The sequence below is a fragment of the Periplaneta americana genome, chromosome 13 (assembly GCF_040183065.1).
Source record: "Periplaneta americana isolate PAMFEO1 chromosome 13, P.americana_PAMFEO1_priV1, whole genome shotgun sequence".
NCBI classification, from domain to species: Eukaryota; Metazoa; Arthropoda; class Insecta; order Blattodea; family Blattidae; genus Periplaneta; species Periplaneta americana.
The window spans coordinates 10,004,112-10,013,960 of NC_091129.1; the positions used below are offsets into that span (position 1 = coordinate 10,004,112).

The window sequence follows — 9,849 nt, forward strand, 5'->3', positions numbered from 1 at the left end:
GATGCTTTGTTGTTTCCCATGGTGGAATAAGATTGGCATATGATTAGCTCCAACATACGAAACCGCTTCTTTGTGACAGCATGTTAATAGACAGTCTTTACGCAACGAGTTAGTTACTCGAAATGAAATGGTCATTCTGAATTAGCCAACAATAGGATTTTATCCGTTTGTAAGTTAAGCATGACAATAACTATAGTCCCGTCGCTCTAATTTCCGGCAGCTTATCACGTTGCAGGTCCGCTACATTTAGAGGTGTGCGTCTTGTGATTCGCTGATGAAGATGTTAAGCATTTCCTAAGGCTGGATAAATACTTAATATATAATCGCCCGCCATTTTGGCTCTTTCGTTGGCGTTTGCAGAAAGCACACGAGGACGTTATTTGCCGCCCAATTATTTGCTGAATTACAGTGCGTTTGATTTATTATCATAGCTACGAAATGATAATGTTTAACAGTGTGGTAGCTCGGCAGCGAAAGAACAAAAATGGCGAACGATACTACCTACCTAGATTTTATAGAGCCTTGACTTCCTAAGACGTAAGCAAAGAGGAGGAGTCACACTGGGAATAACAGCATCCCGACTATAGAATGATATTAGTCCATATTTCTGAACATATACACATTGTGAAATTGTGAACACTTTACTTAATAGTGATTATTAGAGGAGAAAAATTCGCTCTGGCGCCAGGAATCTAATCTGGGTCCTTGGTTCTATGTAATTGATTAACTAGCGGACTAACTCGTGTCTAAGTCTGTGCAGCTTACAGCTGTTTTGGTGCTTCATCACACCATCCTCAGAGCCTCATGAAGCACCGAAACAGCTGTAAGCCACACAGACTTACATAATTAACACGAGTAAGTCCGCTAGTTAATCAATTACTTATATTCAAGTGTTAAAAGTAGTGTACGCAAGATTCAAAATGGTGATATATTCTGTAGGTCCAAAAATTAATCTTTACGTACATTACTTAATAGTTATTGTAATGAAGTAGTAACTTTGATAATTTTCAGGTCGGAAGCAAGCCAAGTTTACTGCTTTACGGCTGCAAGAGCTTGACTTACCATACACCAGATTAATCAGGTCAACCATGAAGCGGGCGAATGAAACAGCAGAGATAATTCTGAACACTCTTCCCAACATCCCTGTGTCTGATTGCTGTTTATTGGAAGAGGGCGCTCCCGTACCACCGGAACCACCTGTTGGGAACTGGAAACCAGAACCTTGTGTAAGGGAGAATTATTTTGTTTGAATCTCGTTTATTGGTTATTATGGAAAACATACTGCATCACGAAGTACAAATACAGTGAAATGCCACAATTACGAATTTTTCAGAATAACGAAATAATTTTTTAGTCCCAGTCATTTTACTATTAATCTACATCATACATGGGGACAATTTTCGGTTACATGAGGCACTCGATTTGAAATAGTTTTGTTTACTAGGAGAGGAGACTGCAGAGTAGGATGGGAAATATTAACTGCTGTGACCTGCGTCACCTTATCGTAATCGCTAAGGCGGTCAGTGGCAAATTATTAGGAAAGCGCTTGGTTAACGTGAGAGACTCGAAAACTTTTATTCAATTTGGCAAATTAATTCGTCAGCTTTAATCATAAACCTCTTTACTATTTCTCCATCATTGAATTGATTTAAATCACAGGCGAGAAATTGCGTAACTAGCCAATAATATTCCATCACGTTGTCTATGTTTATTTTCTTGAATATTCTGGCGTTTATCAAGATTACTCAATAGATTTGCTCATTCTCGACCAAAAAAAATTTCAGAAAATCATATTTCGTTTTCTATGCACATTTAATATTTTTTTTTATAAATTTCTTTTGGAAATAATACATTCAAACAACATTTAATTCCTCGTACCTTTTAATGCAGCGTGTTTAAGGTATAATGTCGTATTTAGTATACTATGCAAATGTTAAGATCATAAATTTTCTTCGGAATAGTACGAAAAATAACATTTAATTTGTCTTACCTTCTAATTCAGCGTGTTCTTTATGACATAAGGAGTAATGTCGTTGTATATTAAATTTATTAATGCCTAATAGGATTTTTGAGCATAACATACATCGTATGTTCTCCCCTTCTAAACAACAACAAAAAAAAAACTCTTCCTCCCATTTCTCATGAAATAATCGTTTTCTAACGCGTACACACTGCTTTGATAATGCCATTATGCCACCACTGATATTGCTTATGAAACTGATATAGAACCTGCCCACGCCTAGGAGCTGCGTGAGGGAGGAACGGGGTCTGTGAAGGTGATGTCACTCAGAGCGATAAGCTCTGTGAAGGTCAGTGAGGCATTATTTCTCAAGTGAGGCACGATGCCCATCCATGCTCTACATTTTAATGTTCAGTTTAAAGAATGCATAAGTAACGAAATATTCAGTTTAACGCAATTATAATTCATACCGCTACAAAAAAAATGTTATTTTAACGAAATGAAGCCTAATAAGCAGTTAAAAATTACTTAAAATAAATTCGAAATAAAATAAAATAAACGAGTTATCGCTAGGCATCAGTCACCTTTGGTTTCATTGAGTTTTCTGAATGCACTTCTGTAGACGCGATTGTTGTGGTTTGAATTTATATTTAAATGAAACGGTTTAATAAAATCGAACTTTGGAAGACAGTTTGTTCCTAAACATATTGCAGATATGGCAGAATAAAAGACAAGAAAGCAGTTTTTGCTAGACGAGAAAAGAAAAATCATTGAAGAAGTAAACAGAGAAGAGAAGAAAAGCGAAATGAGAAACAGAGAAAGATGTGACAACAAAACTCTAAAGTTTGCAAGTTATAAACAACATAAATAGAACTTTCAAACACTCCAAGACTTCACAACAAACTAGGTTAAAATTATACAACATATTAACAGTACCTACACTTACGTATAGATCCAAAATCTTGACTTTGAAACAAGAAGACAAGTCAAGATTCTAAGGAGCAGAAATGGAATAAAAAATGCAGCTAAATTGTATTGTAGTGTATTGTATTTATTAACATTCCATGGTATTCATACATGCTTACAGCTAGAATATGGAACAAGTGAAAAAACTTAATACTATTATAAAATCTTAATTTATAGTCACAGTCTAGATGAAATATATACAGACGAGATTTACAATATAGTCTACTAGTACAACACATAGTTTTAGTATAAATTTCATGAAGTGTTATTGAATGTCATGAATTCACCTACAGAATAGAAGGCGTGAGAAATTAGGTACTTCTTTAATTTGGCCTCAAATAATTTTATGTTTTGAGTTTCATTTTTTATATCGATAGGGAGGCTATTAAAAATTTTTACTGCCATATAACGCACTCCTTTTTGATAGCACGATAGATTTGCCAATGGAGCATGAAAGTAATTTTTTTGATGTGTATTTATGCTATGAACTGTTGAATTAGTTGCAAAGTTTTCACGATTACGTATGAGGAAGACTATTAATGAAAAGATATACTGACAAGCCATGGGCATTATTTGTAGTTTTTTTAAAATAGTCCTACACGACTCCCTAGATTTCGCACCTACTATTATTCTAATTACTCTTTTTTGTAATAGAAATATATTGTTACTATCTGTGGAATTTCCCCAGAATATTATTCCAAAACTCATTACCGAGTGGAAGTATGCAAAGTATATTGTTTTCAAGGTATTGATATTTACTATCTTTTGCATAGATCTAATAGCAAAACAAGCTGAATTTAGTTTGGGGGTAATTTCTTTAATATGATTTTTCCAATTTAGCACATTATCGATTTTTAAGCCAAGAAATTTGGTTGTTGTTGTTTCTAATAGGGATCTATTGTTAATTATTGCGCTAGAAATTTGCGACGTTGAATTTGGACAGGATTTAAATTGAATTATGTTAGTTTTGTTACAATTTAATACTAATTTATTGACTGAGAACCAGTCACATACACATGATAGGTTCACAAACGTTACAAATACATTCACAATGAATTAAAAACTGAATCAATTTTGACAAAAATTAACAAATGCAAAATTAACTGGATCCAATATGTATGGAGAATGAACAGGAATAGAATTCCATAATTATTAATCCTCAAATACAGACCACAGGGCAGAAGAAATCAAAGACGTCGTTTGAAGATGCTTCTGGATGACTGAGGCTGGAACAAATCACACAGCCTAATTCCATGATAGTTTGATGATATTGAAATTTTAATGCCTAAAATCTTTAGTAGCCTACAGTAAAACTTCTTTTATAAGGTTCATATTTATATATTGAATAATGCGAAAACTGATCAGGAAGAGAAAAAGGAATTGGTTGGGTCAGTGGCTGAGAAAAACTCCCTACTGAAGGATGCACTGGAAGGAATGGTGAACAGGAGAAGAGTTCGGGACAGAAGAAGATATCAGATGATAGACGACATTGTGGATCGTATGTGAAGACTAAAAGGAAGGTAGAAAATAGCAAAGATTGGAGAATGCTGGGTTTGCAGCGAAAGACCTACCCTTGGACAGAAAACTATGAATGAAAAATTACATACATTTTTCACACTTCTACGTTTTCTTCTGAAGTCCCGGCAAAATTCCTATATTTCACATTTTAATTAAATTTGGTTAAACATTTTTCGTTTGAATACATCAAATTTGATGACACTCAATTTAAGCAAAAGTAACTACCAAATATTTTCACTCGGTAAAAAAGAAAGAGAATTCAATATGCAATACAATGGCCAACACCTTCCTAGGACTTATGAATCCAAATATCTTGGAGTTATTTTCGATAGTAAGTTAACATGGAGCAACCATTTGAAATACATTTCTGAAAAAGCTCGTAAAAGATTCTCCCTTCTAAAAAGACTAGCAGGAAAGAAATGGGGATGCTCTAGGAATACTTTGAACACTACATACAAAATGTTTATACAGCCAGTGCTGACATACTGCGGAGAAATTTTAATTACTTCACCTTTCATAAACGACATAGAATATGTTCAAAACCAAGCTCTCAGACTCATTACTGGTGGAATCAAAATAACTCCAATAGATTCTATGAGATTCCTCACTAACATTAACAGCATCAAAAGACAATAGAAGAAAAAGCATGATTCAATATGAAAAACTTATCAGATTACCAGGAAACAATTGGCATTCATACAGTCCTCTCTGTAGATTGAAAACTCAAAAAAGTTTCATATCCATTGTTCAAGAATTAAAACAGAAAATCAATATCCCGAATTTAAAAGAAAACTTACAAAGTAAACCAAACCCTTTAACTCCATTAAATGTAGAATATAATCTAAATTTAACAGAAGAAATACTGAAATCACAAGTAAACACTGAAATGCTGAAACAATTGTCTTTAGAGACAATTAATATTAGGTACCCTCCACAAAACTGGCTTCATTTATACACCGACGGATCCTTGATCTCCAGAGAACAAGGTGCCGGTGCAGGTGTTACGTGCTGTCTCTTCTCACTTTATAGATCTCTTGGATATGGAACAACAAGTTTTGATGGTGAAATCATTGCAATAAGGGAAAGTGTCAGGAATCTTCTATGCCACATCAATAAATTTAAGAATGCATTAATATTGTCAGACTCCAAAGCAGCTATTCTATCAATAGTCTCTAAACACACACTTTCATCTCAAACAGCAGAAATAACTAAAATGCTCTCTCAATTAATATCACTCAATAAAAGAATTGTATTCCAATGGATACCATCCCATTGTGGAATCCTGGGAAACGAGAATGCGGATGCTTTAGCAAAGAAGGGCAGCACTGCTACTTACAGACCTGTTACTAAATCTACGTATTACTCTGTGAAGAGATTTATTAAATCTACATACTTAGACTTCAACAAACAAAATTTGATAACACAATCACAAGGGAAAAAATGGAACTCTCTGCATCAAAATCCACAGTTAATTCCCGATTTACCACGAAAATCGTCTGTAGCTGCATTTAGATAGGCAACAGGCCATGATTGTTTGGCCAAACACCTGCATAGAATTGGAATATATCAATCCCCTAACTGTCCATTGTGCAACTCAAACCAAGAAATGGATTCGGAACACCTCAAAATCTGTGCTTCAGGGGCTGACCATGACAATATCTTTGAAAAATATTGGAGTGCAAGAGGCCAAATGACTTTATTGTCAAACGCCTGGCATTAGAAAACAACAACATATAATGAAACATTTTGCAACACACCATGATGTAGCTGAACAAATTGCAGAAGAGTTATCATAATTTGAGGGCATGGTTTATTCGATAGGGGCAAGCAGTTCAAAATAAATTAATTTTCTTGTAAAATAATCACATATTATTAAATAAAGATTTGTCATAAAATTTTGTGGATTGGCGTTAGGAGTGTAATATATCAGCCAACTTTGGTTCTAAGCAACCAAGATTTTCTACAATTAATCTTATATTCTTCAAGAATATGTGTTACAAATTTTTTGTGCTATATTACAGATTCAAAAATGGCATAACTATAAAGTTGTAAATTTTTCTTGTGAAAATTTTACTAAATTGACTTAACTTGTTCTCCCTATATAGTCTTCAAATGCTATTTCAGATGTTATTAAATGTGATTTCAGTTATACATTTTTATCACTTGTGCGTTTTTTCTTCAGACCCTCATAAAAACGTATAAATCAAGTCTTATTATATCTGTGTAAGTCCTCCTGCGTTCCATTGGAGAATTTTAAGGATGTTCTGTAAATGACGTCCTGCAGATGTCCCCGCCCGGAGATCCGAATGGGGAACTATTTTATCTCCTGAAAACTTATCTGAAGGATTTGCCATTAGGTTAATTAGCATAAGTGTAACCGTTTTTTAAGTGGGCACCAACTCAAGATCAGGAATTACGTGTGCGTTATTCTCATTTTATCAACCAGTAGGATATCATACAACAAATTTTGATGCGGAAATAATGGCTATTCATATCTCACTCCAACACCTACTATACAGAATAGATCAATTTCAAAATGCTGTCATTCGCTCTGATTCTAAAGCAGCATTATATGCAATAAATTCATATAAAATGATGTCAATCCAAATTAAAGAATGTCACAAAATGATCCAACAACTTCAAAAACTACAGAAAAGAATTCAATTGCAATGGATACCTGCACATTGCGGAATTGCTGGAAATGAAACTGCTGACTTTCTTGCCAAAAAAGGATCCAATTTAATTCAGAATACAAATACAAGCCTACCTTTTACATCCATCAAAAGACTAATGAAAAATAAATATAAAATCAAGCAAAACCAAGCACTATGTACCAAAGCCAAAGATAAAAAATGAAGCATTTTAATAAAAAAACCAGAAATTATTCCAGAAATCCCACGTAAATCTGCAGTAGCAAAATTCAGACTGCTTACAGAACACAATTATTTGGCCAAACACTTGAATAAAATAGGAATTTACACAAATCCAAATTGCCCTCTGTGCAACAAAGAAGAAGAAATGACTGAAGATCATCTCATAACCTGTGAAGTTCTACCTGATGGATCCACCACAGAGAAATATTGGAGAGCAAGAACGCTAATGGCTTCGTTGCCAAAGCCCGGCATTAGATAACAACAACAACAACAGTCTTATTATATCTTTTGTTTGTGTTTTGAGGTGTGGCATTTTACTCCTTGAATAAAGATAAAGTTTGTAGTAGTAAAGGATGTATTAGTTCTAGACTATGGTAACTAAGTTTTGGGTAATGTTTAAACTATATCACATTTCTAGTTTAACAGATGAAATATTATGAAGTATCTATATATTGTTTGATCTTTCAGCAGTTTTACCAGGATGGGGCTCGAATAGAGGCAGCATTTAGGAAATACTTTTATCGAGCTGAAAAGTCTCAAGAAAAAGATAGCTACGAGATTCTGGTGTGCCATGCTAACGTGATCCGTTATTTTGTCTGCAGGTGAGTAGAATTTGTTTGCAACGTAAACCACAAAACAGAACTTACAGTTTATAATTTACAGTGAACCAGTGCATTTCAGTTTACTGGGAATATTTTATTTATATCGAAGAAAGTGATTTGAAATATATTTTTTCTTTGAAAGATAAAGTATTGAACATTTTCGTAATCCTTAAGATGAAGTTTAAACAAGTTGTCAACTTTGCTATAATTTTGTAACTATGTGTATTACGAAATTCATAACAGTGCTATTAGAAAGAACGACAACAATATATATTTTTTAACAATTTATTGATCGATCAGCGCATTTAGCGCTATACAGATCATTTCGAAAAAATATAAATACAATATATGACACTGAATTGAGGGCAGCCTAGATTGGACTCCTCAATGAACAAAAATAATTGTCAATAAATAATTATTTACATAGGTTGGTGTGATGATAAATTTTGATTATAATATGAGGTCCATTGGAAGTTGGCTCTTGATTCTGGTGGGAAATCTGGACTTTCTTCCGAGAGAGTAGTGGATGGCGCCTGGAACATTTTCTAGGTTGTTATAGAACTTCTTAGCTTTTGAATGAATAAACTATTTGATTGTGTCAATACCAGTTTCTCTGTGTAGTTGGCTGTTACGGACAAACCAAGGAGAATTGAGTGAAATTCGTAGGACTTTATTTTGAAATGACTGGATGTGTTTAATTTCACTTATTGCAGCTCCTCCCCAGACAGGACAGGCATAAAACAGTAGAGGTCGTAATAGAGATGTGTAAAGTAGCATGCAATTTTGTAGCTTTAAAGATGATTTCTTCGTTGAGGAGCGGATATAATTTAGCGAGTCTTGAGTAGGCCAATTTAAGTTTGTTGTTGATGTGATGTTTCCATGACAGACGGCGATCTAAGTGTGCTCCAAGATATTTTACAGCTTCATCCTTTGGTTTCCACGGTATCACGTTGGTTGAAAGATTTATGCATGGAGGATTAGCAGGACGACACAAAGTAAATATCATTGCTTCACATTTATTGTAGTTCAGTGCGATGCGCCAATTTTCAAGCCAAGGGCATATGATGTTTAAGGCTTCCTGAAGGTGATTTGAGGCCATGTTAATGTTGTGATGAGTTGCATAAATAACATATATTAAAGAAAATGGAAAATGGATTAAAAAATCCTCAACTTTATTGCATTTTAGTGCCTGAGAGGTATATTCTCCATGTAAAGCTGCAGCATGATGAATTGGACTGTGTTGTACTGCACTAGCACAACCACCACCAACAATATTGTGTGTGTTGCTTCATCAATTTTACTCTCTAGGTAAATTAGCCTCGAGTTCTTCTACAGAACAGATTAAAATTAGTTTCATCGATCCAGACGATCTGCTTCCCTTGCTCTAAGAGCTGGTTCAGATTCTGCACCAAATAAAGTCAAATGAGCCATAACATCAGGAATTCAAAGATAAGTTTTTATGTACGTCTTCACCTTACACCAAATGATCTCGATTCAAATTCAAATGACAACTTCTGAAATACAAATGATAGTTTCTGAAATACAATTGACAAGTCTGAAATACAATTGATGTTTTCTGAAATACAATTGATACCATCTGAAATACAATTGATAATTTTTTTAATTAAATGGATATTTTCTGAAATACAACTGGAAAAGGTGTATTCTTAGCAATAAATAATAAACACACATTCAATTTCATTTTCAACAATGCATTCTTGTTTATACAAGCAGTTAAATTTAAGCAGTTTCATAGTATAATAATGTGATACCTATATTGCAATATAATTTAGTTAAATTGAAGCAGTTTCATAGTATAATATTGTGATACCTGTATTACAATATAATTTAGTTAAATTTAAGCAGTTTCATAGTATAATATTGTGATACCTGTATTACAATATAATTTAATTAAATTTAAATTTGTTAT

At 33.8% G+C, this 9,849-nt stretch overlaps 1 pseudogene; it reads left to right on the plus strand.

Moving 5' to 3' along the window:
- Positions 1–9,849, plus strand: part of LOC138711739 (serine/threonine-protein phosphatase Pgam5, mitochondrial-like) — a 40,237-nt pseudogene that overhangs the window by 10,880 nt on the left and 19,508 nt on the right.